The sequence below is a fragment of the Meleagris gallopavo genome, chromosome 2 (assembly GCF_000146605.3).
Source record: "Meleagris gallopavo isolate NT-WF06-2002-E0010 breed Aviagen turkey brand Nicholas breeding stock chromosome 2, Turkey_5.1, whole genome shotgun sequence".
Classification (NCBI taxonomy): domain Eukaryota; kingdom Metazoa; phylum Chordata; class Aves; order Galliformes; family Phasianidae; genus Meleagris; species Meleagris gallopavo.
In genome coordinates, this window is record NC_015012.2 from 6,302,877 (window position 1) to 6,326,023 (window position 23,147).

At 39.4% G+C, this 23,147-nt stretch overlaps 1 long non-coding RNA gene across 7 annotated transcripts in view; it reads left to right on the plus strand.

Moving 5' to 3' along the window:
* The window catches only part of LOC104909502, a 157,067-nt gene that overhangs the window by 52,238 nt on the left and 81,682 nt on the right, over nucleotides 1–23,147 (plus strand). For 6 of the 7 annotated variants that reach the window (XR_002111551.1, XR_002111543.2, XR_002111545.2 and 3 more), the window contains 2 exons: nucleotides 17,191–17,333; nucleotides 17,452–17,542. This is a non-coding gene — a long non-coding RNA (uncharacterized LOC104909502). Of the gene's footprint in view, nucleotides 1–17,186; nucleotides 17,334–17,451; nucleotides 17,543–23,147 lie in introns of all 7 variants that reach the window. The other variant, XR_002111547.2, reaches the window with a different exon arrangement.

Below are 23,147 nucleotides of genomic sequence, written 5' to 3' on the forward strand. Positions count from 1 at the left end.
ACTAAAGAGAGGGGGTAGGAAGTAAAAGTGCTATCAAGAATTAGTGTACATCTTGCATATTTTTGGGCCTGAAATTGAACAGTCTTCTCAGTCTTTGATCCACAGCTTGATATTTTGCTGAAGAAAGCTAAGCTAGCCTGATCAAAAAAGAGCAATGTGGAGAGTGTCTAATTTCTCCATGCATTGTGCCATATGCCTGCATTGTCTCTTAGATCTTAATATGCACTTAATATACTGAAAATAGCCTGAGAAGTGCCAGCTTTGTTGCTGAGATTGTATATATTGAATTGAAAGTAATTTGTAACCATCAAAAACTCCTGTAAAAATACGTTTGTTTCATCTTTTCCATTATGCCCTCTGTCAAGAATGAGTGAACACAACCCAAAGAACTGAAATCCTAGTAGATGCTAATGGAGTCTGTAGTTCATGCTGGGATGGACTGATCAAGAGGACTTCAATTAAACAAAGCATGTTTCTCTTGCTGTTCCACTCAAGTTGAAATCAGGCATCTGGGACGAAAGAGCTAAGCTGCTACTGCCCTTTGTCTTGCATCCAACCCTTCATACCTCAGATGCTGTAGTGTAATAGGCTTGCATACACTCAAGAAGTCACGTTGTTGGGCTACCATCTTGGCCTAGGCCTCCATCATCTCAGCTCAAGTAATCCATTATTGTATTTTTCCTGGTTGGTTTTCAGCTGGCTCAGGTTCCTGAGTTATGAATCTGTACAAATTCACTTCTGGAGCAGAGGAGGGGAGACCCACCTCCTGGAGGACACTCATACATCTAGGTGGAACCACAAGGGGACTACAAATGCCCTCAGTACGATGACTATGGCTAAGCCCAGGAGAATCCTGCTCTTTCAGTGTGTGGGCAGCTGAAGTTCCCTCATAGGAAAGACAGGTTTGACTTAATACCTTCTGATTTTTGCCTTTTAAGTGTCCTAATTGATTTCCTTTCCCTGTGTCTAGAGGCCTGGATTACCAAGTTTCCTCCAAGTCTGAAAGTACAGGGTACATCTGAATTCTTGAGGCAATGTAATTAATCAGATATGTGGAGAGGTGGAGTCAAGTTAAACTATCAGCCACTACCAGCAATCTGCAGTGAAGCTGTGCTGATCTTGCAGTATTTTAGGCAGAATTCCCTGAATGAGCCATTAAAAAAAGTCAGAACCTGCAGAGGAGTAAAGATAGATCTTATGCTTGATGCACTGAACAGGGATTCAGGAGGCAGAAGCCGAATTCCTGCTTCCCTGCCTGAGTCTGGCTGCCTGCCCTTAGGGTTGCCACTTACTATCTGTGCCTTAATTGCAAAGTTTCTTCATGTTTGTTTTGCTGTACAACGATGATTTTTCTTAGTCAAGATGTCTGACACAGCAGAGCCCTCCTCCTGCACTCAATGTGAAGTATCACAGTCAAAATGGGTAGCTGGATATTTGCTGGAGTGAAGGCTTTGTTATTTGAGCTAACCCACAATGCAGAAGTTTTTTGGCCTTGTTGACTTGCTGTTGCGGTAATGCTCATTCCCACGGTTCATTTCTTTTTTGTGTCGCTCAGTTTGTGTGAAAATCTGTCTTTACGTTTCCAGTGAAAGTCTGGTTCGGATGGCGTTAACATAAAGCTCGGTGGAGAAACAAGAGGACAGACTAGTGTTAAAAGGGAGGGAAGCAGAGGTGACTCAAAGTTTAGAGAGCCTTAAAGAAGTTTACTGTCTCCTGTTGCTCTCTATTCGACAGAGTTGGCCCATCTAAAACCAACACTGGCCAGCAGCAATGGGAATCCTTTTCAATCACCATTAGCAACACTTTTATTTCCATCATACTTGACCACAGCAGGCTGCATCTCAGTGAAGAGCATTCCTTTCAGAAAGCCAGCAGACATTCAAGTGCAGCGGATTTACTGTGTGAAAACGACATTTTTAGGGGCTTCTGAAAATATTTAAATGAATGCTCTTTTTTTGCTCTTTCTCACAGCTTGGTTCTCAGCTTAGAAAGCCCTTCTTGCTTAGTAATTTTAGTCTCCTACAAGAATTTGAAAGTTAAGTTAATGTTTGAAATATAAAGGTCCTGTTGCTACTGTAAAATTACACATTTCTTAAGGCTTGTATGTTGGTAAAACTAATGTTTATAGCTACTTTGTTCAGGGTGGATGAAGTGGGGTTACCAATGCATATTTTGGACTTGACAAAAGAATTCTGCGCAGTCTGTAAGTTTTTATGTAACTCTGCAATAATGCTTTCCTGCTCAGACTAACATTATAGAGTTCCATAATACAACCCTGCTTAAGATGATCAGAGCCAAGAAGAGAAATTTCCCTCACTTTGGCCTTACTCCTAACGCTTTCTCTATCTCCTTAATCAGCAGACGGATTTCAGTTCAAAGGGGGGGGAGACAGTGAATGGACTTAGAGTGAAAGTTTATTTGTTGGAGGGAACAAGTACAAATAAGGTCAGTCTCCATTGCAAATCATAGTTAAAGCACAATTACAAGGAGCTGGTCAAATCCAAGTCGCAGTGTAATGGAGTGGTAGGACTTTCCTTTGCTCCCTAGACCAGATTAAAGTGCCCCTGGGTTTGGTTCTCTCCCTGTCTTGAAACGCCTGGGCCCCCGCCAGTTCTGACTGGAATCAAAGGGAATCTCTCTTCTGCAGTGTATTATGTGACAGGCAATTATATGCAAATAACTATAAAAGTATGGGTTTTGTCAAGTTCCCGTAAAGCCCCTGTTTATATTCACAAACATTTACTGTCTTCTTCCCTGAGGCTGGAGAATTCAGGAGCAGCTTGTGAACTCTGTTCCCCTCATTTTTTTTCTGATCCCAAATGTGGGGGTATCACTGACCCATTGATGGCACTCGCAAGGGAATTTCCACATGCTGATTCTACATGCCTCTCTCTACACAACCTATAATTGCATCCTGGGTTGATCCCACCTCTCTACATTAACAGTCAACAGAGACAATTTCTTACAGTTTACAGAGAGAAAAAAAACCACACGCACATTTAGACAGTGTTTGGGTTATCTATGGGACGAATCATCTGCTGAAGAGCTTGTAGCCCACTGTTAATTCTGGAGTCTTGATGCTTGAACCCATAAGTGAGGTACCTCTGGTAAGAGCCACAGGTGAGATCAGATGGCTCCAGACCCACAGTGTTCCTTCCTGAAGCATTGAGCATGAAAAAACAGTGAGCACAAATTAGTTTGGGACCCGTGTGAAAACATAATGCAAAATACAATGCAAAAACCATGTGCAGGGAAACAGTTTGACATATGCCTGTTGTTTTCAGGAAATTAGTGCAGCATGACTTTGGGAGTCGAGCACACAGTTTGAATGTTGGGCCTTCTAATTGATCCCAGTCCTGACAAAAACAAGTCTTGACGTTACATACTATGTGATCGTGGCACAGCAGGAGTAATTAGAGGGGATTGAGTGGTGTGATCATGAGAGGAAATCAAAGTTAAAATGTTGCCTTCTTGAAATTATGCTGCCCTACACATGTGGTCTGTTCTTTCTTATGCTGTGAATACAAGAAATATTTAATGAACTGGATCTTAAGTGAGTATAATGTGTTTCCCACTGCAACTATGTGGTCTCCGTTAAATGCAATACTGTATTTTTGATGGGCAAGCAAATTGGTTTCTTTTTTTTTGTTGTTTTGTTTTGTTTTGTTTTTGACATTAGCCAGGAGCTTACATTTTCAATTTCCTACAGCAAATTGTGCTTGTCCAGTTTTGAAGAGTACAGAAGAAAGGTATATAAATGTTTGTGCCAAGGGTGGCTGTGTAGAAGATGGAGTTCAATAGTGCAGTTTCTGTTGGTTTTAATCTAGATTGAAGTGAATATTTACCTGTCAGAAACTTTATTTCCAGAAATCACTGCCCTACTAACAATTCTCCTACCCTTGTGCACTCTTTAAATGTGCTAATATTTGGAATAAATGTATTTAGATTGCAACACTGCATTGAAATGACTGACTCATTCCAGTGCACTTCAGGCCCAAAGTCAGAGTTTCATCACGTGCTGACCAGGCTTAAAGAGGGATGTTGTCAATGAACATAGGTTTTACTTGCTTTTGCCAAGTAAAAACCATTCTTGTTTTAAAGGTATTATGCAACATAATCTATACGGTTAGAATTAAGATGGAAAAGTGCTACTGTGACTGTGTCAACTATTTTGGCTACAAAACCAGTAGTCACTGGATGCTGAGATGATTTGAAAGTACAGCCAATGCGATGTTCACAGTGATCAAACTGGTGCTATTGCTGCTGTGTCAGCTGCCAAAGATACATAGTTAGAGTTTTCATTCAGGGCAAATGAGGAAAATTCATAGTCCCATGACATTAAATAAAGGGAGCATCCAAACCCCTGATTATATATTTTCTTTTTTCCATTTCTTTGTATATGATTTTCTCTTCCTTTACATCTCTCTGTGTCAGGTTCTTGTTTTGTCAGTGTTGGGAACAAAAGCGACTGATCCAGCCAGCCAGCCACTCCTGCCATATACAGCAGTTCTTTCCTTTCCAACCCTCCAAAACCACTTTGAGCTAAATGTTTCGTTTTGAAAAAAATGAGTCATCAATCATAGCTCTTCCAGTAAGGAGAGGATGGATACTCCAGCAACAGATACAAAATTTCCTTGTATTCCTTTTGACACAATGTCTGTTGCTCTTCCTGTAATAACTGTTCTCTCTCTTCACCTACCTGTTCTCCTTTCTGTGTCTTTCTTCTTCTCCATCCTCTCCCAAAACATCCTGGCTGCTCTGTCTTCCCAGCACTACATTCCTTGACTTTTGTTCTTTTCATCTTGTTTCCATGGGCCTAGTCTGGTACCACTGAAATTAATGGATATTTTGGCAGTTTCTCTGTCTACAACAAAGCCAGATGCTCTCTAAGTGCTGCTGCATTTGGACCAATGCTAGACGTATCAGGTTCTCTAAGAAACTCCATCACACTGGTGCTCTACAGGAAAACCAGCACTGTTTTTGTCAGGCTAGCCAGGATTCACATCATTTCTACAGAAGTAGACACGCCGTATGGAAGAATAAATCAAACTCTAAGATCCCAAGATGAATTGGGGATTGGCTTCCTCCCAGTTCTGTTCCCCAGGCTGAGATCTTTAGCAGACATATGTTGGAGAAGGGATGAGGGAAGGAGGGAAAAGATTGGAGAAAAGGAGATTTTAAATGCCCTGAGGCAAGAGCTTAGCTGTCTTCTTCAGCAGATTTTAGCTCTCTGAAAACCACGTTGCTGGTAGTGAATGAATACTCACTGTTTCAATTTCAGCATTTTCTTTCTTTCTGTCCATAAAAATGTAAATATCAGTCTGTACTAATGGCGTAATCTGACCTTTGGAACTGACAAGAGTTACAAAGTTGTTGGGGAAACTTTACAACAATGTATTAAGAGTGTGTCACCTGCCATCTCGCCACAATTGAGACAGCTCGAGCTTTCTTTTCAGTTAAAATAAGATTTTCTGCATAAACCAGGAAAGGGAAAGCAACTTGGGTCTCAAAGAAAGAAAGAGAGGTTGAGAGAGGGAGGATCAGAAATCAGTCATTAGACAAATGTCTATGCTTTGTCCTGTAAGCACTCTAGTGACGCATTAGAAAGCCAGTAACTGTAAGCTTTCTCGTGACAGGAAGGTATCTCCAAAGTGTAACACTGCTCAGCTAAAATCTGAGTCAGTCTGTCAGCATATTGTCTCTCTTTATACATGCTACAACTTTCTATTTTTGGTATCTCAAGCAGATGCTTAAATTTGAAAAGGGTGGAATTGATCTTTGTATATTTAGAAGGGATATGGTATGTACAAATCTGCAGGAATACTGGAGGGAAAAAGGGACATTATACTCCTAGGGACACAGAGCAAGGACCAGAGTATGAAAGAGCTTGTGCATGTGGGAAAAGGAAAGAGAAAAATAAATAATAGCCAGGACTAGATGACAACAAATGATGTGTGCCTGGCAGAGTCATTAGTGACAGAGATGGAGGAAATGTGGTTCAAGTGTTCCAGTGTTTGTGGCCACGGTTGATGCATGGTGGTGACAAGACAGTCATGAGATGTTGGAATCTGAGAGGTGCAACTGTGTAGAAGGAAGCATCTCTACCTGTACTAGAGACTGGTACATAGATTGCATGGCAGAGCAGTGTTTCTGCTAAGATAATTTATCTTGGATTTTATGCCTAAAGGGCCACGTCAGGCCAGCAGAGTCACAGTAATCCTTGAAAGGTTAGAGGATTTGTTTGCAAAGAGACCATTGCTCTCCCATTTGTTTATTGCTCCATCTGACACCTTATGCACATTCCATGTTGCTATCAGTTGTCTATAAATCTTACACCTTATACCAAATCAAGGAGACCATCTGTTGAAGAAAGCCCATGTAAGGGGATTTCTTGGAACACAGCTTTGATGAAACTGCACCTCTGCTGTTGTTTTTTAGCCCTACTTTCCCTGCAGGGAAGAGGGCAGGATTGTTTTTCTGTTGAGCAACACATAGCCCCAGTGAATCTGTAATTTCCAAATCTCTTTTGATTGGATTTATGTATTAACGGTTATAAGGATCTCCTCCTTAAGTTATAAATCATGTTTTATTGTATTAATTCATAGGAAATGATTAAAGCATCCTAAATAGGTAAAGATTTACAGGTTTAATATTAGCTGCTTGACTTGCATCTCTCTGATGTTGTAGTGTAAGAAAACTGATTGGAGTGAGTTCATTTTTATGGAGTTATTCTTCATTAATAACTTGCTTCTGACTCCATCAAACATGTGCAAGGGACATGGAGGCAGTTATTTGTTCTGAATATGAAGGACTGTAGGTTAAATGTTTTCCTTCATTTCAGATTAGATACAGTACTGTGTTCTCTGCCTTAAGCAGCAAATCAATGCTAAGAGATGTGTGAAATAGGAAAGCAAACTGGTTATGTTCTTCACAACAGTATCTGAAAATTCAAGGAGGTCCATTGTAAAAGGACTACAAGCTTAGAGCCCTGTTGGATCTATTCAGAAAATGTTTTTCTAGAAGCAGATAAGTGAGAAGTAGGTTAGTGTTTTGTTAGTATGTTAGTATATGTGCATCAGAACAGGTAGAGGACAATGGAAAGAGAATCAGAAATGTAGTAATTGGGTCTGGGAGGATCTTCAGTGTTCAGGAGAATATGGTTGACTTCTGATGGTACAAAATGGGATAGTCTTTGTTGAATGACAGGTTGAATTTCAATCTCTTCATGCCTGCATGTGCATAACCTATATATCCCTAACATGCCACATTTCTACAGCAAATAAGGCTGTCCTACTATCTCAGCTTAACCTTCTAAAATGAACTTAACTTTAATGCAGTAGTATCTCTATGTTCAATGAAACTGAAAGTACTATCTTCATGTATTGTAAATCTGAAAGATACTATACTTTTTGATCTCCTTAAAACACTCTTTCGATGTCATCTAAATCATATTCATCACATTGCTGTAAACACTCAGATCTTGGTACTACTTAGCTGTCATGCCACCCAAACTTAGGTCAATAGGCAGCTTTGGGATGAGATTGTTAGCCATCAGGATAAAGGATGGATGAAATCTACAGTCTACAAATTTTGATCCACAGACCTGAAAGCCTGCAGATTTAGCCGACCTTGAGAATTTTGCATGCTTTGATTCATCTATTAAATTGTGTTCTGAGAAGTTCACCAGTGAGAAACATACCGTCAGCTAATGACATGGATGGCAAAATTTGACAGGAGTAGTCAATGCAGTCATGTAGCTCTCTTTGCCTGAAGAACTGTTCCCATGGCCAGAACATTTCAAAACTTCTCCCTGTGAAAGCCCACAGCAGTGTTATTTCCACCGCAACACTATGTAGTTACCAATGGGAAGAAAAACAGTCTTCACGATTGCCTTTACTTAAGACATGTATTATGGTATAAAAAGTTTGGCTAAAATATAAGGTATAAAAGCGCTTTTGGCTTTTACTTCCAAGAAGTTGGAAGGAAAGAATTATTACAACAGAAAACCAGAAATGTAATAGTGGATGTTTATGTTTTGGAGGTGGATCATGCACAGTGCCTGAAGGATCTTGTGATGAGATGTCACATCAAATAATGTCCAATACTGAAACACTGTTGTCATAAGAAGGTTTTACTTTGACTCTATTCCATTACTCTGACTCTGATCTAAAAAACAAAAAACAAAAAACAGAAAAAAACAACCAACCAAACAAAAAAAAAACAGTTCCAAGTGAAATTATTCTCCTTTGAACCCTATTCACATGCAGAAAATGAAAAAAGCCACGCTCTATTTAGAAAAATTAGCTCCAATAACATTTTAATGTTACTTCCTCTTATTTTGGATTTCATGTACCAGAAATGTCTGTGTTGCTTGCTAATGATCATAAAAATCATCAACCTCTCCTTTGCCATGCATAATGAAAACTAGCATCTCAACGTCTCTGGAAAGAATCTCTACTTTCTTAGAATAAATGAAAACTTTGTTTAAAAAACAACAACAACAACAACAACAAAAAACAGGAGAAAAGAGACATGGATCTGCTTTTGATGTCTTATTTGTTAATGCAGTGAATTAAATGAAAAGGTGCTCTTCTCACTAGGATGTCTTACAGATAGATGGATAAGGTACCTCAGACTGTGATTGATTATAATGATTCCCTTTTTTTTTTGACACATTCACAGTGCTTACATGTAATGTCAAAAGTGAATGGAGTAATGGAAGGGGTGAAGCATGCATGTCGATATGAACTAAGGCTGGCAAATCCCTTAGAAGTTGTCGTGAGTGTAGTAGTTCCAATTTATTCAGGAAGCCTAATGCTGCTGTATGGTTTTCCCCTGTTTTTTTTCTATGATAACTTTGATACAAATTTGATTCTTCCTTTTCCTCACCCCTTTAAAAAATGTATGTCTCTTAGAGCCTGAATGTAGTTGTAAGGGGGTTTGAGTGGTGTTGTGGTTTAACCCAGCAGGCAGCTGAACACCATGAGGCCGTTCACTCACTTCCCCCCACGTGCGAAGAGGGAGAGAACTGGAAACAAAATAGAACTTGGAAGTTGAGATAAAAGCTATTTACTTAGACAGAAAAGGAAAAGAAAAATAAATAAAACCTGCAATAATTATATATATATATACGTGTATCTCCACAACACAACTATTCGCCACCCATCCACCAACACTCACCTAGCAATAAAACTGCTCACTGACCAATGCTCCACTAGCAACATGATGTCTCACTATCTTCAAATGCCACCCAGACAATTCCTGAGCAGCAGCCCTCTCCTGGCCAACTCCAAACATCTCATGGAATGGAATAACCCCTGGCCTAATTCAGGCATCTGTCCTGGTTTTGCCTTGTGCCCCTCCATTGCTCTATCATGGCAGCAGCTCTTCTCATGTTTTCTTCTCAACTGATTCTAGTTTTTAATGCATCAAAAGATTTTATGTTGTATCTTCATGCCTTGAAACCCTACATTTTCTCCTCAAATTGCTTCCTTCACTCTTTCAAGAGGACATAGCTCCCATGTCAACAGTGATAGTAATATAATTCCTTAATTACATCAGTTCTAACAACAGCTCCTGGGATCTTTTCTGATGATCTCCTTCTGATGTGATCTGCCAGTATTTACTCGAAGTATCTTAGACTGTTTGAAAAATGGAAGAAATCACAGCAGTCCAGTAGCGTTTGGATTTCTTCTGTTTCCCGGCCTGTTGTTTTTCATTTTCCTAGGGAAAACCCATCCAGCCTGGCACTAATCTTTTCGGCGCTGCTCTTTAGTAGCTGCCACCCATCCAATCAAAGCAGGGCAGTGCTTCTTTGCTTTATTCCTTGAAGAGTATCCTTTCCTCCTCTTTCTTGGATGTTTTCTATACAAATATTTGTGATTCTGTCCCTCTGTTCGCCAAGATCATGTTTGCTTGTAATTAGTGGAGCTTTTAAACAGATTTGGGCCGCTGCTACACAGTTCAATAATCACCACTTTTCCATTCTTTTCTAGTCATTCCTTTGTAATGGGCAAATATATTTCACAACAAAATAATGTCCCTTGGCAGGTTTGATCTCATTCTCATAATGTGAATGTTTATAGACAATGGACTCAATATGCCAGTTAAAACAGATTTTGATTTGGCTTATCTACAGCCAAAGTTCTTGGCCCCTGGTGCACAACCAAACCATGTGTAAAAAGGTATTCAGCTCTGAATGAGATCACTAACATCTGTTGCTGTACATAGCATTTAATCTTCAAGCACCATCAGCAACAACAAAACTCAGGCAGTTTAAAATGCAGAACTGTAGAACCATGGGCACTCTGAGACAGAGCTTCAATTCCTCTTAATTACTGCTATGCATTGTGCATACCGAGGTGATCTTCTCACAGTACATACTCTGCCCTCAGGGTTTTAAGTGGTCAAGAGTGTTTGCTAATATTCCTATTCCTGAACATCATGGCTATGCTACAGCTGCTATGTGCCAATCACTAGGACTGTCTAAAACTGTGTGTGTGTGTAAGTGGATAGATGAAGAACTCCAGAAATCTCCCCTGACCTGTATAGTTCATCTACATAGTCGTTGTCCAAGAGCTTCTGATCTCAAAACACAAGCTGTTGAACAACAACTCACCATATTTTTTCTCCTGCTAATGTGCCAGCAGCTGCTCCCAGGCTACTGCAGTTGCTTGCAGTGGGGTGGAGAGAGTGTTTTTTCTAATCAAACTGGACAGTAATTGCATTTTGGAGGATCCATTTTTGAGGACTGCAGCAAGTGAATGCAGTGTTTAAAGATATCATCTGCATGGGCCTTCCCCTGTAGGAGAGTTGGCAGATGTCACTCTGTGCCTACATCTTATGCACTCCAGCCTTTATTCTTGTAAACCGATGCAGACTCTGGAGAAAACCATAGAAGCTCAGGTTATCGTGCTCAGCTTGGAAAAAGGAGATAGCTTGCACTCAGTTTTTCCATCTGTGGCAGTATCATTTGGAAGAAGGCTCAGGTGTATTCTATGTACTGGTAATGTCTTCACTGCTTGCACTGCCATTTGCCAGGGCATCCTGAGAAGACAATTTCCTACCCCTACCCACCATGTTATTATATCCCTGTATTGGCAGCAATCAGATTCTCAAATCAACTGCTGTAACTACCTTTTTGTTGATATTGCTCAGAATCTGGGGAGACAATGACAGTTTCTCCAGTAATTCTACCTGAAAACAAAATTGCAAGAGTACAAAAGATCTTCATCTCATTCAGAGGTGCTTAATATTTCTAGTCCTTGATAATACTAGCTCTTGTTTGAAGGCATCCCACTGAAAAATCTCATCACTATTAAAAAAATCACTGCAGGAGTTGATTTGGTGGAAAGGGTGGCCAAGGTTCAATTTGCTTAAATAGCTGCTTAGCTCCTGTACCTTGCTTCAATTTCATTTTTACACAATGTGGTGTTCAGAGGCATTATCCATTTTAAATGTAGTTACTGATTTATGTACTTGTATTTTCTTTTGATCCTTGCCTTTAGCCGTTGTCTGCAACACAGTTTGACTAGTGCTCTAACTTATATAATCATAAATTATCTTAATTTTGGGAAGCCTTAATAGATGGAACAACATCCCTTTTATTTGTGTCACAGCTGATGCTACTTATATGCAGAGATTACTCTTACCTATGAGGTAGAATTAACTCATAATCATTCTGGTTGCTCTTGGTAATACACAGATGCAGATTTGAATCTCTTCTTCTTAATGATATTATTGAGAGTCAAAATAAAAGCCCAATTTTATAACTGTCCTAAAGAATAGGAATTCTAAGACATCTCTTCAGGTGTTCCTTGTATGCATCGTTGACATGCCTTGTGACAAATATGTATTTCTTGTCTCTTCTCTGTTCTTCAAATGTATGAGAACATCCAGCTCAAGACCTAAGTGAGGTATCTGCTTCACACACTCTTTCAAAATGCTTGGTACCCATCTTGGAGCATTTTCAGAAAAATTGAGTCCTGGTTCTACATCTATGTACTTTTTCTCTTTGTGGATGATAAATCGTCTTGGCTTATTTGCCAGGCACTGTCCGATGTGCCTAGTTTCTGACAGTGCTTGGTAACCTGACCAATCTGAGCCATTCCTGTGTGTAGTCATGACTTCTTTATAATTTTGCTGGAACCTCACGTATTCTCTTTACTGCCTTTTTTAATCATAAGAATTCTCTAACGTCATTCAGTGGGAGCTCTCTCAGACATGTATGCATTGTGCTTCTCTAATATGGAGGCTGCTTTTTTAAATACAGGGAGAAAATACTATGGCAATAGTAGTAGGAATGACGTGAGAGATTGATGAAATAAGGTAAATTAAAGTTTAATGCTAGCGATAGAATATAGTTATGGCAGTTAGGAAGATTTTTCTGCCTACTAGAGCTGCAGTTGTGGATCTTTGAGGAGTGAATGATTTATTGAACTTTGTTATCTAATGTTTTTAGTAAATGTACCTGCTGGTCCGGTGCTATTACATTCCTCATTTCTTAGATTGCTCTGAGTTTTCCTTGACTCATAGTTTTCACTGAAAATTCAACATAGCCTTGCATAGGTGAAATGTCTGTTCCATTAAATGGAAATTTGGGTTTCACATCCTTTCCAGAAGCTGTGGTTAACGAACCTGCACCAAGCCTTCCTGTGATTTGCATACAGTATTGTGGTTATATCCTAACATCCCTTGCAGTGAAACATGTTTGTCATACAATCCTAAATGTACAACTGGGCCTGGTCTTTCCAAGTGATTCGTATGCCAAAGAATTTGGTTATGACACTGAATGGGCCGCAGTGCTGTGAGGCAGGGTTATTTAACAGAAATTCTAGAGTGTTTGGCACGTTGCGTTTGCCAGGGTGAAATGCAGTCCTGGAAAGAGGACTGTCATTCAGATGACTCACTGCAATCAAACACTTGGAGAAAATAAAGTTGTTGAATGTTATGTCTACATGTAATTAACTGTATTTATCATTGGACAGAAACTGCGAAGTTAAGGGAAAATTAAGTTAGGTTTTTAAACAAATCTCAAGCTACCCGTACTCTTTTTTGGAAAACAAAACAAAACAAAACAAAACAGCCATTTCTTTGCCAAACAAGCTGAAATGTTCTAAAATACAAATGCTGATGTATTGCAACAAAGAAATTGAATCGCTGAATGCAAACTTTGTTTTTAAAAATTGCAGTGTTGAAAACATCCAGATTTCAAACTGAAAAGTAGGATCATATATACACAATCTTTATTTAATCAGCAGCTCTGACATTTTTATGTTAAAATTTTCTCCAGAAATTGTACTCTTCCCCACTGCAGTACTCCCAATTTACACATAATATACTTGCACGCAGATAGACACACTTACAGTAAAGCTGACAGTTTCAGTTCCAGATGTGTCCATAGATGTATATACACATGTGCTATATATAATATACACAGTAAATATTGATTTTTTTTTCCATTTTCATTACTAATGCCTCAAAATTGAACACAGTGTTTGAGTTCCTTGCATAGGAATTGACATCACTAGAGACATGGCAGTATATGCTCTTCACTGGGAGGGCAGGCTAAGGTTCAGTAATCAAACAAATTTCTGAATGAAAATGTCGTGATCTTCAGTGCAGTGGATGCATTGTAAGCAAAATCAAGCAGTGCCTTACACTGTTGGAATAGGACATACATTCTTTGTGTAAGGATTCTGACTATTTGTTTACAGCACAAGAAGAAAAAGGACTGGAAAGGGAATGTGTTCTGTCTTTACAATGGGTGGGTAACTGAAGCGGCAAATCCTTTACTGGACAACACAAATAGTGCTTTTCCAAGCAGGTGTTGGGAAGCAGTTTCTTTCTGCAAAATCTGCCGTTCTTCACACAGAGCAACAGATTGAATAGTCAGAAGATTGGTGATTTTAGGCAAATGAACACTACCTATCACAATTACTTTAAACGTCAGGTCTTGGAAACCTGAAGAGCCAGAGGTAGGCTGGCACTCTTTTTTTCTCATTGGATCAGTGATACATTCTGTTGGCAGCGCAAAGCTTGCTCTGTAGTCCATGCATCAGGCGGCAAAGAGCCCAGCAAAGCATGGCGCTGCTGGTCAGCATGGCACCGTGGGCACAAAGAGACGGTATATTGTTCCTCATCTTGGGCAGGAAGGTGCTAACACAGCACTGAGCCCAATCTCATGGGGTCCCCCCAAGCACCTTTGGTTCCGTGCTCAAGGAACGGTGTGCAAGAGCCAAGCCAGGGAAGCTCGGAGGAGGAGCTGTGGCCAGAACAGTGGAAATCACAGCTAGGCCTGAGCAAAGCACTTAACTGACCAAATTTGGATCATCACCAATTGCTTCCATTTAATGAGACCCTGTGGAAAGCAAGACTGTGCGCTATAAACTTCCGAAAGGGGGAGCAGAATGCCTATCTCGGTGATTAACCAACTAGAATAATCAGTTGTGTACGAGGCACTTTGGGAGATAGCTGTTATTCACTCATAGAAAGAGCGAGGTGTCATTTCGTTTTTTTAGGGTTGTAAGTTTCTAACTAATTTTTGTCTCTCCTTGCCAGTGTAACGGTTTGAATGTTAATTTAATTTTGCAGAATATCATTTATGTAAATGTAATTAGAAGGGAAACGTGATCGGGAGATGCACAGCACCAAAGAAAATTTATTACTCCGAGGGGTATTGCTCTAATCATTCAACTGCAATATTGAGTTTCCCCAGATTTAATCTAAAAGCAATAAATTACAAAAGGCTAATGTCCTGCCCAACAAAAAGCTGTCAAGAACCCAAGTTTCTGTGGGGAAAAAATTCAACTTCATTTCAGCAACAGGCTCTCCTCGTTTACACATTCCTTTTATGATTCCAGGCAAATCAAAGTAAAATGAATACAAATGTGGGAGTTTGAACACTTTCTCTGAATATGTATGTGTGTCTGTTGGTGATTGTAATAATCAGCAAGCCAAAACATTGGGACTTCTCTGTCTCTGGCAGAATTAGGAATGCAGCCCCACAACTGCAAATTCTTCTCCCCACTTAAGCATGACCCTGTGATTTAAGGGAAGGCAAACTGGAGTCTGATTAATTCCAGTGTCCATATGAAAGTCTCTTGCTAATGTACTGCAGTTTTTGTTCTCTTGCTGACGAAATGGATGAGTAGAAACTCTCTCTTCTTCTGCCTGAGTGCTTGAGCCTGTAACTTATGCGCTACATGGAAAGCCTGGTCTGTGCCGGGTAGTTGCCCTGTTGATGATGTTGGCTTGCCTTTACTAAAAGAGTGCTTTTGGAAAGTGGAATGAAAAGCTAATGGGCAGATATATTGGATGGTGTGATTACTTCTTCTTCTTGAAGCCCAGATATGAGTGTCCTCGGCAGTTCTGCTGTTCAAGGAGCATCTCTCCTCTTGAAAAAACCTACCATGAAAATTCATCAGCAAATAAACAATAGCTAGGCAAAATGGGAACTGTGAAATGCCTGCCTAATGTGTATGCTAAAACACTGTTAAGTGTTGGGGTTTTGCGGTGCAATTTAGAATGAAGGCTGATGCCAACATTACACTTCTCTAAGAAGGGGAGTAATTAGTACAGGAAATAGGTTTCTTATGTTTTATTTAGCCAAATTCATCTCTGGTTTAACTCTACTGTAGCCTGGATTACATTTGTTCTTATTGTGTTCCTCTGCATAGTTCTTTCTCACACGACTTTTAATTCACTGTGATTGTCTTTTATTTTAGGTGAGGACCATAGTTCCTCTGTCAGTTTGTTAGTATCAATTATGCTGTAAGCCCGGGTTTCTTGGCTCACAAGAGGAAACCCATCAGATTTGCAACAAGTTTTTACAAAGTGCAAATTGGCAGGTTTACAGATTCCCACAGCTGTGCGCAGGACAAGGGGAGGAGTGCAGGGCTGCAGAGAACAAGGCATGGAGAAAGGAGACTGTGGGAGGAATGGGAAATAATACAAGGAGCAGAGGAGATGTTAGTGTTAAGGAGCAGGGGCTTCCTCATGGCAGCTTTTGGTGTTGGGGTACTACTAGTGTAAAGCTTCTTTAGCTGTAGTTCTCCACCCATAGGTGTGTAGGGAGGCACAGATGTATGCAGAAGTATGTGGGACAAACTGCCATGGGTACATTTAATTAACAGTGAGCATGTACAGCTCCAGTCACCTCATCCTCAAGCAAATAGGTAAGCACAGCTCAGACTGTGACAACCTGAGAGTTTCATGGCTTTTTACAGGCACATCAGTAGAGAATACCAAAAATTATTATTTATTTATTTATTTGCATAATGCATGAAGGGGAATCTTGTATCATGGAAAACGCACCCTGCTCCAGGTGGAGAATACTGTTCTAAAATTCCTTCAGATGAACACAGGACACCTGGAGATTTTATTAGTCAAAAAGCCTTCCAAGGTCATCATCATTTATTGGAATTCCTGTGTTATTTATTCCAGTGAGATTTATAATTATAACTGGTAATTACAGAGAATCCACTAAACAATTCCATAGGAATTCCACTGTGATCTGACATTAATTAACAACCAATTATAAATTATAATATAACTTTTAAAAAAACCACCAGTGTCTGGATTCCTTCTTTCAGCTACGATTAAATGTTAGAAGGAAAACTGCATTTGTAAGCTGGAGCCGTGTTACAGATTGATCAGCATTGCTGTGCATTACGGCTGTGTTTCCCTAGAGCAGCCACTATGTGGATAGGCAGCTTCAGCCTACGGAGGATGTGAAAGAATTTTTGTCCTCATCTTTGTCGTAAGAGGCATCTGTCTCACAGGATTTCAACATTCTGTCACGTCGACAAGTGTGCACACTTAAAGCTTAGATTTTATCTGACTTGTTGTGTAAATTAGACTGATGTGAAGCATTGCTTGTATGCCTGCTCTCTCTGGCTTGAAAGTATATTTTAAAAAATTGTAAGAAAAAAAAAAAGATACTTACTGATTCCAATGAGAATAGAGAAGACATGATAGTAACTATTAACACGGTTCTGGCACTGTTTGATCACCTGCACTAAAGATCTGCTATCTCATGGAATTTCTATATCCCCAGATCTGCCAGGTAGAATGCTATCTAGAGAGATGTGGATAATAAAATACCTGCTACGTGTGGATAATCAATACTAAGTCTCTCTCTTTCCTTTTTCTTCCTTCTTTTTTTCTTTTTTTTTTTTCTTGCTCAGACAGTTCAGCTCTGTAATCATCACTAAGATTTTTAGGAAGGTGGGGAAAGTGGGATAATACCAAAATACATAACGTGCAAAACCACATAGAGAACAAGAAACGTAAAGGAAGACAACAGATTCTTTTTGCATGGATGAAATCATGAGGTAGGTTTGCAAAGCCTTGCCCTGCAGATTAGTTTCCAGCATCTCCATTAAGCCTAATGAAAATCACATGTGTGTTTCTGAGTGTTTCTTAGCGTGTTTCTCCTTTGCCTCTTTGCAGTTTCTCCCTGGGATCTTCCACAGCTCCTTTGATCAGTCTTCCCAGACCTCTCCCTGAAATGTGCCAACAGATCTGGTCCAAGTTAGTAAGAGTAAGTAACAGAGTGGAGTGTGGTCCTTTTAGCCACCTCCACACCCAGGTCTCAGTGTAAAACATCACTGGTGTGAGTGCAAAGTAATTCAAGAGAATTATAGTGTGACCTGTTTGTTGCCTATACTAGAGCTACTTGCTGCTCTAAACCAAGTATGTCTGCTGTTGCAAGTTACCCTTCTCATGGACTTTATAAACATGGTAGCGTGGCTGATCCAAACTCCAGGGCTCGTCACTTTATTGCTAGGGCCAAATGTGGTTTGATTCATTGTGTTTTGCTTTCAGAAAAGTACTCTGCCCTTAGTACTGTCTGAGACTGCACTCGTTCTTTGAGATGAAAGGTCTGTTTGGACCTGCTGCTGGTTGCTTATGCAAATCTACTGCCTTTGCAGTCTTTACTGTTTCCCTGAATCCTCTGACAGTCTTGACCAAGAGATAGTTCTGCATGATGCTTTTTTTGTTACCGTGAGCATATCCTCATATAAAATAGATGCAATTGCAGCTGGGAGATGCCTGTAAAAATCTCATCCTGTAATGTTGCAACTAATTTGTTATCGGGGCATCTCTGAACAGCTTTGACAGTTAGCTGGAGATGTGTCACTGACAGCAAGTAACAAAATGTAGTTCTGACATAAGGAAATATTATAAACTTACTAGATAAGATCAGCTTCAGCAGTGAATCAATCTAGCCCTATTGGACCCGGAGAGTATACAAGAACTAAACTTGTTGCTTTTCCTTGTAAGTACCCCTAAAAGGGATTAAGTTTTTAAGATTTGGCTACACACATTTCAGATACTAATATGCTTTTTTGGTTCTGTGCCTGAATAAGATTTAGTGGAATTTGGAGAGCAGCTGGACACTAAAGCTTTAGGAGATGGAGCGTCAAAGCAGGGCTTGTAGTAACCAACATCCTGTCAGCATATCCAAATTCTATATTTAACTTACTGTTAAAATTATGTTTTGTTATTTTTGTCTACCTTCAGCAAAAAAGTTTGGTTTCTGTAAGATTAGAGAACAAGGCAAATTCAGTTAAGGCTATAAAATTTATCTCATTGCTTTCTTTTTCGCTTGCAGTTGATCTTAGGGCAGCCGTAAGGGCAAATGGAAAAGATAGGTATTATATTTCAAAGGCAAAGTTATGAAAGTCTAAACTGCATCCAAAGTATATTTTACTACTAATAATGAGAACTGGATGAAGAGTGTTTAAAAAAATATGAACCTGCCTCAACTACATTGGTTCGGAAATAACGAATCTAATGCAGTTTTCCAAAGAATAATTGATATTATATAATAATAACTGGCAGTTTATGTCATGAAAGTGACACTTGACACTTTGCTGCTAACCAGTTTAACATCATCAATTAAAACATCACTTGTGTAATGACATTTTAGTAACCGGTTTAATATCATAAATTATGACATCACCTTCTTTTATGGCATCGGGGTTGAATGAAAGGCTTTCTTTAGAAAAAGGGAAAAAAGGAGGAAATCTTAACATTGCCTCTCATTTTGTGCTCATAAAAGGTGTGTATGTCCTAGCCCTCTGGTCACACATTAGAGAGCATCTGAGAGTTGAAAAGCTGCAAACTGGTGTGAAATAAACATTTTAAAAGGATGTGCTTTGGGTTAGCATAGACAACCTCCTAGTAGACAATAGTTTCCTTTGCATAACGCCGATGGAAATCATCCAGGAAGTATGAGTGTACTTGTGGAACCCGATGAACTCAATTACAGTGCAGTAATATTTACTGAGATTTGGTGTGAAAGTTCAAGTTTGCATCATTACCTACAAGTGGGTGTTCTTTTTCTTCATGGTCAATGTCTTTAAAATAATCCTTTGTATTTCATTCCTCACTGAATGGTCAAATTTTGGTGCTAGATTCTGATATTTTATGTCTCAGAGATTTGTTGGCAGTGGATTTTGTTATGTCTGCTGGTCATTTGAGCCTTGGGTTGGCAAATTTCTCCATCTATTTGTACTGATTTAGCCTCGTAGAAACAATTATAAGCCAGATGTGAATTGAGTTTGGAGTATTCTCAATTAAAGAAAGATATCTATGAATGAATATCTCTGTAAGATTAACCACAGGGACCCAAATACTCTAAATATATTGCGTGTTTTCGGAGCTGGCTTTCTAAAGGCACGTAGCATCAAAATCCTTATTTTCTTACCAAGGTCATTAAAAACATCAGTGACCACAGGCACAAGCAAAGCAAGTCACAATCAAGAATTTTCAAAATATTTCTGTATTTTTTTCTTTTGGAACAGAGTCATTGCCATACTAAGCTGTGCTGAACTCCACTGGGACTATACCATGGGATGATGTCCGGTGCACATTCTCTACAGAAAATTAACGTTGTACATGCAGAAAGTCCCTGTGAATTCATGTGGTTCTCCCATGGCTTGCATTCATATCAGGTCCTTAATTTGTGAAGTAAGAAATAGGGAGATAATCCTAGATAGGGAGTCAAATTTGTATTTAGAACAACTGAGCAACTGTTGCATATTTACCAGGAGATAAGCATTTCCCTGAGTAATATACAGACTAATTTCCCTTACTAATTCCCAGTCTGTAAATCAAGGATATGACAAATGAGTGCCACATGCCATCTGGGCAAGTGTTCAGTCCTCTGTCAAGTGCCCAGTGTTCAAGAGATGCCCTAAATCTGGTGAGTCGATATGTACGATAATACTTCTGTAGACAAAATTTTAAGCAAATCCCTGTAAATTGTCAGTGCATATCTTAGTGGTCTCTTGAGAATTCTGTGATTTACCTACTCTCTTTTCTCAACATTTTTTCAAAAGTTTTTTTTCCTCCATGAATATTTATGTCGATGCCTCATTTGCTGACTGAATTTCCACTCTGCTGGAATTATGCTTCCCCATAGTACACCCAGGAAAGGTGAGCCGTTAGAGGTGAGGAAAAGAGATTCCATGACCTTTAGGAAATAGCAAGTGGCACTAGATAAAATGTATTTTCTGATGGGTTACTTGTGAATTGGTTGGACATAATTACCAAAAAATTATTATCTCTCTGAAACAATTAACTTTTGGTAGATCAGACTCCAAATCTCCAGAAGCTCTGAACTTTTACAAATGGGCTTTGCCCACTGCCACTCCTAGGCAATGAGTAATTCTTACAGTAGGCATGGGTGATAGCTACCACATATTTCTAGATACAAGTATGGACTTATTTACTGCTGGCACTTTTTTTAAAGTGACTTGTAAATGTAAAGGTGCTAGATTCTATGCTTAAGGATATGTTTCCTTGGTGATAAAGCTTTCACTAAGCATGTTATCTATATATTCTATCTTATATGCAGACAAGAGATGATTCACACTGTATGTTATAGATCTTGTGCCTTAAAATTGAGTCCTCCATTGACTTATGGCTGAGAAACATAGAAATCAAATCCACAGATGGTTCTTCTTAAAAGTGAAGTTTTGGCAAAAGCAATGAAAGCTGTAATGCATTACAAAAGTGTGCATTTTTTAAAGTTGTTTCACTTCCTATTTTCTTTCTGCAAAACTCCCTGAAGTTAGGAGGGCTCTTGTGTTTCATCTTGCAGTTTCAGCAGAACACAGCCTTTATTTAGCATGCCCTGCTACTGTCTACTAAATGCAAAGAGGATGTTAGCTCAGAGGGGTACACAGATTAAATAAATAAATGCTCAGACTGAAAACTCTCTGGCACAACATAGCAATTTTTCTAATGATGAAATAGTTGTGGTCAGAAATCTTTTCAATAGAGACATAGAAATGGTTTTGGAAAAGTTTAGGTGGGATAGAATGACTCATTAAAACCCTCCTTGTCCTAACAAAGAATTTCACCGACATCAGAGTGAGAAGTTGGTATTGTTGAAGTCAAGTTTTACCATTCTTTCCAACTAACTTTTGTTGGTAAGTAAAATAAGGCAGAATTGGCCCATTGTATGCCTGTGGGTATCTGACTTGTGTTCATGCTTTTTTCTGGCCATCTGCAGAAGGATACTCTTGTTTTCCATCAGATCTAGCGCTTAGGAGCTTGTGGTGGTTATAACGCAGAACAGTTAGATGTACAAGATGCAAAGTGAAAGCAGACCTGCTACCAGTGAGACCATACTGATGACAAAAAGTTGTCATCCTAGCACACATTACACATGAGGGTTCAAGAACTATAAACGGCAAGAGGTTATGTGCATTAATTGCATCATAAAGTAGAGAGGCCCCAACGGAAGTCTGGTCTCAGCTGTGCTATGTCTGGGACAAACAATTAATGAGATATCTTACAATCTCATTAGGCAGGACAGAAGCAGAGAGTATTAATCTCCTGTTCTCTGTGTTTGAGACTAGAGTTCAACTACGCCTACCGTTTGCACAAACAATCCATGGAGCAGAGAGGAATGGATTTCCCCAGTCCCACTCCCAATTTCAGGGACTGGCTTTTCTTCCCTTTCTGTTTCCACCAGCATGAGCTCTGCAACACTCCTCATTGTGCAGAATTCATCAAAAACTTGTTTAGATTTGCTTTTCATCTCTAAATGTAAATTCTGTTCCTACAGTTTACAATTTTGAAAGCTGCAGTGTCATATGATAAAATATGAACTGTTCTATTCCCAATGATTTTCTCAAATTTTGAGTATTCCATTACTCCCTGCTGTCCTTGCACATGCAAAACTGTCCCAAAGCATGTTAAACTCTGAATACTTTTTTGTTTTGTTTTGTTTTGTTTTGGAGGTTCTTCAAAACGTGTCAAGTTGTACAGTGTTTCTGAAGCAGAGTGGAGAGGGATTTTCTGGCTGTGCAGGTTGCAGAACGTCTTGTTGGCCACTTAAGAGAAATGAGCTGGATGCTGACCTCTTCGCAAGCTGTAGCTGAGATCATAACAACTTGCTTGGATGAAAAATGAGACTTTAGAGAAACCTTAGAGATGTAGCATAGGGTTGCCACACCACAGACCAGTCCTGTAGAAACCAAAATGGGACTTATCAGGGATACAGGCTGTAAAAATTGCTTTATACACTCTCTGCCTCATGAACGCAGGTCTTGTAAGGTTCATCTGGAGAAATCTATTCATTGTTAGGTGAGCATTAATGGAAATGTAAGGAACCTGGATGAATGTGAGCCTCCAAGTGGACTAATGTCCTACAGATGGCTCATTTAGAGGCCAGAAGAGAGGAAGAAGGTACAGTGCCATCTACAACTCACATTGCTGCTTTTGCCACTCTTGATTTGGTTTTGTGATGGCTTTTGCTGGAGCAGTTGCCTAGATCCTGGGTTTGGCATTTTTTCTGCCTTGTACTGTTTTCTTCTAATGTGTCTTTGGAAATGTCAAGAAATGGAAGAGGTGCCATTTTGTCAGTAGTGCAGGGAGCAGAAAGATTTTTTCCCCCATCTCTTGGTTGGCTTGAAATTCTCGTTTATTAATGGTGTCATAAGATTCTTACTACTATCACCCAGTCTGTCTATTCTGCTTAAATATACTACCTCCAAACATAATGAACATGATGAAAAGAGTGTATTATTTTTCTTCTTAAACCAAAAAAAAAACCCAAAAATAAAAAACACAGAAATATAGTTAGCGTATAGTAAATGTTGACTTTACTGCTTAATTTTTTCCCCCTT